This window comes from Lepisosteus oculatus, chromosome 14 (genome assembly GCF_040954835.1).
Source record: "Lepisosteus oculatus isolate fLepOcu1 chromosome 14, fLepOcu1.hap2, whole genome shotgun sequence".
In the NCBI taxonomy this organism is placed as follows: Eukaryota; Metazoa; Chordata; class Actinopteri; order Semionotiformes; family Lepisosteidae; genus Lepisosteus; species Lepisosteus oculatus.
In genome coordinates, this window is record NC_090709.1 from 18,987,632 (window position 1) to 18,995,746 (window position 8,115).

The 8,115-nt window shown below is 52.4% G+C and overlaps 1 protein-coding gene, 7 non-coding genes and 6 pseudogenes across 8 annotated transcripts in view; all 14 read left to right on the forward strand.

Annotated features, from left to right (window-relative positions):
• The window catches only part of LOC138242514 (zinc finger protein 135-like), a 446,217-nt gene that overhangs the window by 259,724 nt on the left and 178,378 nt on the right, over positions 1–8,115 (forward strand). The window lies entirely within an intron of this gene.
• LOC138244018 (5S ribosomal RNA) lies at positions 200–318 on the forward strand. Its single transcript, XR_011192632.1, has one exon. It is a non-coding gene; the product is annotated as a 5S ribosomal RNA (ribosomal RNA).
• Positions 856–973, forward strand: LOC138218128 (5S ribosomal RNA; annotated as a pseudogene).
• LOC138216529 (5S ribosomal RNA) lies at positions 1,511–1,629 on the forward strand. Its single transcript, XR_011180241.1, has one exon. It is a non-coding gene; the product is annotated as a 5S ribosomal RNA (ribosomal RNA).
• On the forward strand, positions 2,167–2,285 carry LOC138218303 (5S ribosomal RNA; annotated as a pseudogene).
• Positions 2,823–2,941, forward strand: LOC138217140 (5S ribosomal RNA). Its single transcript, XR_011180853.1, has one exon. It is a non-coding gene; the product is annotated as a 5S ribosomal RNA (ribosomal RNA).
• On the forward strand, positions 3,479–3,597 carry LOC138244019 (5S ribosomal RNA). Its single transcript, XR_011192633.1, has one exon. It is a non-coding gene; the product is annotated as a 5S ribosomal RNA (ribosomal RNA).
• Positions 4,135–4,253, forward strand: LOC138218304 (5S ribosomal RNA; annotated as a pseudogene).
• Positions 4,791–4,909, forward strand: LOC138217853 (5S ribosomal RNA; annotated as a pseudogene).
• Positions 5,447–5,565, forward strand: LOC138216990 (5S ribosomal RNA). Its single transcript, XR_011180703.1, has one exon. It is a non-coding gene; the product is annotated as a 5S ribosomal RNA (ribosomal RNA).
• LOC138244552 (5S ribosomal RNA) lies at positions 6,103–6,221 on the forward strand. The gene has a single exon (XR_011193167.1). It is a non-coding gene; the product is annotated as a 5S ribosomal RNA (ribosomal RNA).
• On the forward strand, positions 6,759–6,877 carry LOC138216540 (5S ribosomal RNA). Its single transcript, XR_011180252.1, has one exon. It is a non-coding gene; the product is annotated as a 5S ribosomal RNA (ribosomal RNA).
• Positions 7,415–7,532, forward strand: LOC138218709 (5S ribosomal RNA; annotated as a pseudogene).
• LOC138218436 (5S ribosomal RNA) overlaps positions 8,070–8,115 on the forward strand; it is a 119-nt pseudogene continuing 73 nt past the window's right edge.

The following is an 8,115-nucleotide window of genomic DNA, read 5'->3' on the forward strand; positions in this document are numbered from 1 at the left end:
AGCGCCCTTTCTCCCGCAGCTCCCTCCTCATTGGAAGGAAGCAAGAGTGAAAGGCTGAAGTGAAATAGAGCGGGGATGAAGGCAGTGAAGAGAGAGAACGTGGGAAGAAGAGAAAAACGCAAGGGAAAAAAAGCAGCGTCGTAAAAGAGGTGACGGAGCTGTCCTCTCAATAAGAAGGGTGCCAGCGAGCCTTGCTCTCGCTTACGGCCACACCCCCTTGAGCACGCCTGATCTCGTCTGATCTCGGAAGCTAAACAGGGATGGGCCTGGTTAGTACTTGGATGGGAGACCGCCTGGGAATACCAGGTGCTGTAAGCTTTTAAGCGCAGGAGGCGCCCTATCCCCGCTCGCTCGCTCATTCCCCTGTTCACACGTGCAGTGCAGCTTGTCCGTCTGTTTATTTGTCAGCTTTGGCGAGACACGGGTGCTTGTGTATTAGCGTGAGCGTTTTTTATTCTGATCAGGAACAGTTTTACAAGTCCGCAAAGGATCGAGGAAAGGTTTATCGCCAGCTGAAAAGAGACACAGCGCTTCGGCTGTGGAGACTTGTTCAGCTGGCGTTCGGAGAGTCGCGTTTTTCAGAATTGTTTTGAGATCGTTTTCCACAGAGCTCAGATGTCAAAACACAGCAGCAGCTCTCCACAGCGATCCTCTATAGCGCCCTTTCTCCCGCAGCTCCGTCCTCATTGGAAGGAAGCAAAAGTGAAAGGCTGAAGTGAAATAGAGCGGGGACGAAGGCAGTGAAGAGAGAGAACGTGGGAAGAAGAGAAAAACGCAAGGGAAAAAGAGCAGCGTCATAAAAGAGGTGACGGAGCTGTCCTCTCAATAAGAAGGGTGCCAGCGAGCCTTGCTCTCGCTTACGGCCACACCCCCTTGAGCACGCCTGATCTCGTCTGATCTCGGAAGCTAAACAGGGATGGGCCTGGTTAGTACTTGGATGGAGACCGCCTGGGAGTACCAGGTGCTGTAAGCTTTTAAGCGCAGGAGGCGCCCTATCCCCGCTCGCTCGCTCATTCCCCTGTTCACACGTGCAGTGCGGCTTGTCCGTCTCTTTATTTGTCAGCTTTGGCGAGACACGGGTGCTTGTGTATTAGCGTGAGCGTTTTTTATTCTGATCAGGAACAGTTTTACAAGTCCGCAAAGGATCGAGGAAAGGTTTATCGCCAGCTGAAAAGAGACACAGCGCTTCGGCTGTGGAGACTTGTTCGGCTGGCGTTCGGAGAGTCGCGTTTTTCAGAATTGTATTGAGATCGTTTTCCACAGAGCTCAGATGTCAAAGCACAGCAGCAGCTCTCCACAGCGATCCTCTATAGCGCCCTTTCTCCCGCAGCTCCGTCCTCATTGGAAGGAAGCAAGAGTGAAAGGCTGAAGTGAAATAGAGCGGGGACGAAGGCAGTGAAGAGAGAGAACGTGGGAAGAAGAGAAAAACGCAAGGGAAAAAAAGCAGCGTCGTAAAAGAGGTGACGGAGCTGTCCTCTCAATAAGAAGGGTGCCAGCGAGCCTTGCTCTCGCTTACGGCCACACCCCCTTGAGCACGCCTGATCTCATCTGATCTCGGAAGCTAAACAGGGATGGGCCTGGTTAGTACTTGGATGGGAGACCGCCTGGGAATACCAGGTGCTGTAAGCTTTCAAGCGCAGGAGGCGCCCTATCCCCGCTCGCTCGCTCATTCCCCTGTTCACACGTGCAGTGCGGCTTGTCCGTCTGTTTATTTGTCAGCTTTGGCGAGACACGGGTGCTTGTGTATTAGCGTGAGCGTTTTTTATTCTGATCAGGAACAGTTTTACAAGTCCGCAAAGGATCGAGGAAAGGTTTATCGCCAGCTGAAAAGAGACACAGCGCTTCGGCTGTGGAGACTTGTTAGGCTGGCGTTCGGAGAGTCGCGTTTTTCAGAATTGTATTGAGATCGTTTTCCACAGAGCTCAGATGTCAAAGCACAGCAGCAGCTCTCCACAGCGATCCTCTATAGCGCCCTTTCTCCCGCAGCTCCGTCCTCATTGGAAGGAAGCAAAAGTGAAAGGCTGAAGTGAAATAGAGCGGGGACGAAGGCAGTGAAGAGAGAGAACGTGGGAAGAAGAGAAAAACGCAAGGGAAAAAAAGCAGCGTCGTAAAAGAGGTGACGGAGCTGTCCTCTCAATAAGAAGGGTGCCAGCGAGCCTTGCTCTCGCTTACGGCCACACCCCCTTGAGCACACCTTATCTCGTCTGATCTCGGAAGCTAAACAGGGATGGGCCTGGTTAGTACTTGGTTGGAAGACCGCCTGGGAATACCAGGTGCTGTAAGCTTTTAAGCGCAGGAGACGCCCTATCCCCGCTCGCTCGCTCATTCCCCTGTTCACACGTGCAGTGCGGCTTGTCCGTCTGTTTATTTGTCAGCTTTGGCGAGACACGGGTGCTTGTGTATTAGCGTGAGCGTTTTTTATTCTGATCATGAACAGTTTTACAAGTCCGCAAAGGATCGAGGAAAGGTTTATCGCCAGCTGAAAAGAGACACAGCGCTTCGGCTGTGGAGACTTGTTCGGCTGGCGTTCGGAGAGTCGCGTTTTTCAGAATTGTATTGAGATCGTTTTCCACAGAGCTCAGATGTCAAAGCACAGCAGCAGCTCTCCACAGCGATCCTCTATAGCGCCCTTTCTCCCGCAGCTCCGTCCTCATTGGAAGGAAGCAAGAGTGAAAGGCTGAAGTGAAATAGAGCGGGGACGAAGGCAGTGAAGAGAGAGAACGTGGGAAGAAGAGAAAAACGCAAGGGAAAGAAAGCAGCGTCGTAAAAGAGGTGACGGAGCTGTCCTCTCAATAAGAAGGGTGCCAGCGAGCCTTGCTCTCGCTTACGGCCACACCCCCTTGAGCACGCCTGATCTCGTCTGATCTCGTAAGCTAAACAGGGATGGGCCTGGTTAGTACTTGGATGGGAGACCGCCTGGGAATACCAGGTGCTGTAAGCTTTTAAGCGCAGGAGGCGCCCTATCCCCGCTCGCTCGCTCATTCCCCTGTTCACACGTGCAGTGCGGCTTGTCCGTCTGTTTATTTGTCAGCTTTGGCGAGACACGGGTGCTTGTGTATTAGCGTGAGCGTTTTTTATTCTGATCATGAACAGTTTTACAAGTCCGCAAAGGATCGAGGAAAGGTTTATCGCCAGCTGAAAAGAGACACAGCGCTTCGGCTGTGGAGACTTGTTCGGCTGGCGTTCGGAGAGTCGCGTTTTTCAGAATTGTATTGAGATCGTTTTCCACAGAGCTCAGATGTCAAAGCACAGCAGCAGCTCTCCACAGCGATCCTCTATAGCGCCCTTTCTCCCGCAGCTCCGTCCTCATTGGAAGGAAGCAAGAGTGAAAGGCTGAAGTGAAATAGAGCGGGGATGAAGGCAGTGAAGAGAGAGAACGTGGGAAGAAGAGAAAAACGCAAGGGAAAAAAAGCAGCGTCGTAAAAGAGGTGACGGAGCTGTCCTCTCAATAAGAAGGGTGCCAGCGAGCCTTGCTCTCGCTTACGGCCACACCCCCTTGAGCACGCCTGATCTCGTCTGATCTCGGAAGCTAAACAGGGATGGGCCTGGTTAGTACTTGGATGGGAGACCGCCTGGGAATACCAGGTGCTGTAAGCTTTTAAGCGCAGGAGGCGCCCTATCCCCGCTCGCTCGCTCATTCCCCTGTTCACACGTGCAGTGCGGCTTGTCCGTCTCTTTATTTGTCAGCTTTGGCGAGACACGGGTGCTTGTGTATTAGCGTGAGCGTTTTTTATTCTGATCAGGAACAGTTTTACAAGTCCGCAAAGGATCGAGGAAAGGTTTATCGCCAGCTGAAAAGAGACACAGCGCTTCGGCTGTGGAGACTTGTTCGGCTGGCGTTCGGAGAGTCGCGTTTTTCAGAATTGTATTGAGATCGTTTTCCACAGAGCTCAGATGTCAAAGCACAGCAGCAGCTCTCCACAGCGATCCTCTATAGCGCCCTTTCTCCCGCAGCTCCGTCCTCATTGGAAGGAAGCAAGAGTGAAAGGCTGAAGTGAAATAGAGCGGGGACGAAGGCAGTGAAGAGAGAGAACGTGGGAAGAAGAGAAAAACGCAAGGGAAAAAAAGCAGCGTCGTAAAAGAGGTGACGGAGCTGTCCTCTCAATAAGAAGGGTGCCAGCGAGCCTTGCTCTCGCTTACGGCCACACCCCCTTGAGCACACCTTATCTCGTCTGATCTCGGAAGCTAAACAGGGATGGGCCTGGTTAGTACTTGGTTGGAAGACCGCCTGGGAATACCAGGTGCTGTAAGCTTTTAAGCGCAGGAGACGCCCTATCCCCGCTCGCTCGCTCATTCCCCTGTTCACACGTGCAGTGCGGCTTGTCCGTCTGTTTATTTGTCAGCTTTGGCGAGACACGGGTGCTTGTGTATTAGCGTGAGCGTTTTTTATTCTGATCATGAACAGTTTTACAAGTCCGCAAAGGATCGAGGAAAGGTTTATCGCCAGCTGAAAAGAGACACAGCGCTTCGGCTGTGGAGACTTGTTCGGCTGGCGTTCGGAGAGTCGCGTTTTTCAGAATTGTATTGAGATCGTTTTCCACAGAGCTCAGATGTCAAAGCACAGCAGCAGCTCTCCACAGCGATCCTCTATAGCGCCCTTTCTCCCGCAGCTCCGTCCTCATTGGAAGGAAGCAAGAGTGAAAGGCTGAAGTGAAATAGAGCGGGGACGAAGGCAGTGAAGAGAGAGAACGTGGGAAGAAGAGAAAAACGCAAGGGAAAGAAAGCAGCGTCGTAAAAGAGGTGACGGAGCTGTCCTCTCAATAAGAAGGGTGCCAGCGAGCCTTGCTCTCGCTTACGGCAACACCCCCTTGAGCACGCCTGATCTCGTCTGATCTCGTAAGCTAAACAGGGATGGGCCTGGTTAGTACTTGGATGGGAGACCGCCTGGGAATACCAGGTGCTGTAAGCTTTTAAGCGCAGGAGGCGCCCTATCCCCGCTCGCTCGCTCATTCCCCTGTTCACACGTGCAGTGCGGCTTGTCCGTCTGTTTATTTGTCAGCTTTGGCGAGACACGGGTGCTTGTGTATTAGCGTGAGCGTTTTTTATTCTGATCATGAACAGTTTTACAAGTCCGCAAAGGATCGAGGAAAGGTTTATCGCCAGCTGAAAAGAGACACAGCGCTTCGGCTGTGGAGACTTGTTCGGCTGGCGTTCGGAGAGTCGCGTTTTTCAGAATTGTATTGAGATCGTTTTCCACAGAGCTCAGATGTCAAAGCACAGCAGCAGCTCTCCACAGCGATCCTCTATAGCGCCCTTTCTCCCGCAGCTCCGTCCTCATTGGAAGGAAGCAAGAGTGAAAGGCTGAAGTGAAATAGAGCGGGGATGAAGGCAGTGAAGAGAGAGAACGTGGGAAGAAGAGAAAAACGCAAGGGAAAAAAAGCAGCGTCGTAAAAGAGGTGACGGAGCTGTCCTCTCAATAAGAAGGGTGCCAGCGAGCCTTGCTCTCGCTTATGGCCACACCCCCTTGAGCACGCCTGATTTCGTCTGATCTCGGAAGCTAAACAGGGATGGGCCTGGTTAGTACTTGGATGGGAGACCGCCTGGGAATACCAGGTGCTGTAAGCTTTTAAGCGCAGGAGGCGCCCTATCCCCGCTCGCTCGCTCATTCCCCTGTTCACACGTGCAGTGCAGCTTGTCCGTCTGTTTATTTGTCAGCTTTGGCGAGACACGGGTGCTTGTGTATTAGCGTGAGCGTTTTTTATTCTGATCAGGAACAGTTTTACAAGTCCGCAAAGGATCGAGGAAAGGTTTATCGCCAGCTGAAAAGAGACACAGCGCTTCGGCTGTGGAGACTTGTTCGGCTGGCGTTCGGAGAGTCGCGTTTTTCAGAATTGTATTGAGATCGTTTTCCACAGAGCTCAGATGTCAAAGCACAGCAGCAGCTCTCCACAGCGATCCTCTATAGCGCCCTTTCTCCCGCAGCTCCGTCCTCATTGGAAGGAAGCAAGAGTGAAAGGCTGAAGTGAAATAGAGCGGGGACGAAGGCAGTGAAGAGAGAGAACGTGGGAAGAAGAGAAAAACGCAAGGGAAAAAAAGCAGCGTCGTAAAAGAGGTGACGGAGCTGTCCTCTCAATAAGAAGGGTGCCAGCGAGCCTTGCTCTCGCTTACGGCCACACCACCTTGAGCACGCCTGATCTCGTCTGATCTCGGAAGCTAAACAGGGATGGGCCTGGTTAGTACTTGGATGGGAGACCGCCTGGGAATACCAGGTGCTGTAAGCTTTTAAGCGCAGGAGGCGCCCTATCCCCGCTCGCTCGCTCATTCCCCTGTTCACACGTGCAGTGCGGCTTGTCCGTCTCTTTATTTGTCAGCTTTGGCGAGACACGGGTGCTTGTGTATTAGCGTGAGCGTTTTTTATTCTGATCAGGAACAGTTTTACAAGTCCGCAAAGGATCGAGGAAAGGTTTATCGCCAGCTGAAAAGAGACACAGCGCTTCGGCTGTGGAGACTTGTTCGGCTGGCGTTCGGAGAGTCGCGTTTTTCAGAATTGTATTGAGATCGTTTTCCACAGAGCTCAGATGTCAAAGCACAGCAGCAGCTCTCCACAGCGATCCTCTATAGCGCCCTTTCTCCCGCAGCTCCGTCCTCATTGGAAGGAAGCAAGAGTGAAAGGCTGAAGTGAAATAGAGCGGGGACGAAGGCAGTGAAGAGAGAGAACGTGGGAAGAAGAGAAAAACGCAAGGGAAAAAAAGCAGCGTCGTAAAAGAGGTGACGGAGCTGTCCTCTCAATAAGAAGGGTGCCAGCGAGCCTTGCTCTCGCTTACGGCCACACCCCCTTGAGCACGCCTGATCTCATCTGATCTCGGAAGCTAAACAGGGATGGGCCTGGTTAGTACTTGGATGGGAGACCGCCTGGGAATACCAGGTGCTGTAAGCTTTTAAGCGCAGGAGGCGCCCTATCCCCGCTCGCTCGCTCATTCCCCTGTTCACACGTGCAGTGCGGCTTGTCCGTCTGTTTATTTGTCAGCTTTGGCGAGACACGGGTGCTTGTGTATTAGCGTGAGCGTTTTTTATTCTGATCAGGAACAGTTTTACAAGTCCGCAAAGGATCGAGGAAAGGTTTATCGCCAGCTGAAAAGAGACACAGCGCTTCAGCTGTGGAGACTTGTTCAGCTGGCGTTCGGAGAGTCGCGTTTTTCAGAATTGTTTTGAGATCGTTTTCCACAGAGCTCAGATGTCAAAACACAGCAGCAGCTCTCCACAGCGATCCTCTATAGCGCCCTTTCTCCCGCAGCTCCGTCCTCATTGGAAGGAAGCAAAAGTGAAAGGCTGAAGTGAAATAGAGCGGGGACGAAGGCAGTGAAGAGAGAGAACGTGGGAAGAAGAGAAAAACGCAAGGGAAAAAGAGCAGCGTCATAAAAGAGGTGACGGAGCTGTCCTCTCAATAAGAAGGGTGCCAGCGAGCCTTGCTCTCGCTTACGGCCACACCCCCTTGAGCACGCCTGATCTCGTCTGATCTCGGAAGCTAAACAGGGATGGGCCTGGTTAGTACTTGGATGGAGACCGCCTGGGAGTACCATGTGCTGTAAGCTTTTAAGCGCAGGAGGCGCCCTATCCCCGCTCGCTCGCTCATTCCCCTGTTCACACGTGCAGTGAGGCTTGTCCGTCTGTTTATTTGTCAGCTTTGGCGAGACACGGGTGCTTGTGTATTAGCGTGAGCGTTTTTTATTCTGATCAGGAACAGTTTTACAAGTCCGCAAAGGATCGAGGAAAGGTTTATCGCCAGCTGAAAAGAGACACAGCGCTTCGGCTGTGGAGACTTGTTCGGCTGGCGTTCGGAGAGTCGCGTTTTTCAGAATTGTATTGAGATCGTTTTCCACAGAGCTCAGATGTCAAAGCACAGCAGCAGCTCTCCACAGCGATCCTCTATAGCGCCCTTTCTCCCGCAGCTCCGTCCTCATTGGAAGGAAGCAAGAGTGAAAGGCTGAAGTGAAATAGAGCGGGGACGAAGGCAGTGAAGAGAGAGAACGTGGGAAGAAGAGAAAAACGCAAGGGAAAAAAAGCAGCGTCGTAAAAGAGGTGACGGAGCTGTCCTCTCAATAAGAAGGGTGCCAGCGAGCCTTGCTCTCGCTTATGGCCACACCCCCTTGAGCACGCCTGATCTCGTCTGATCTC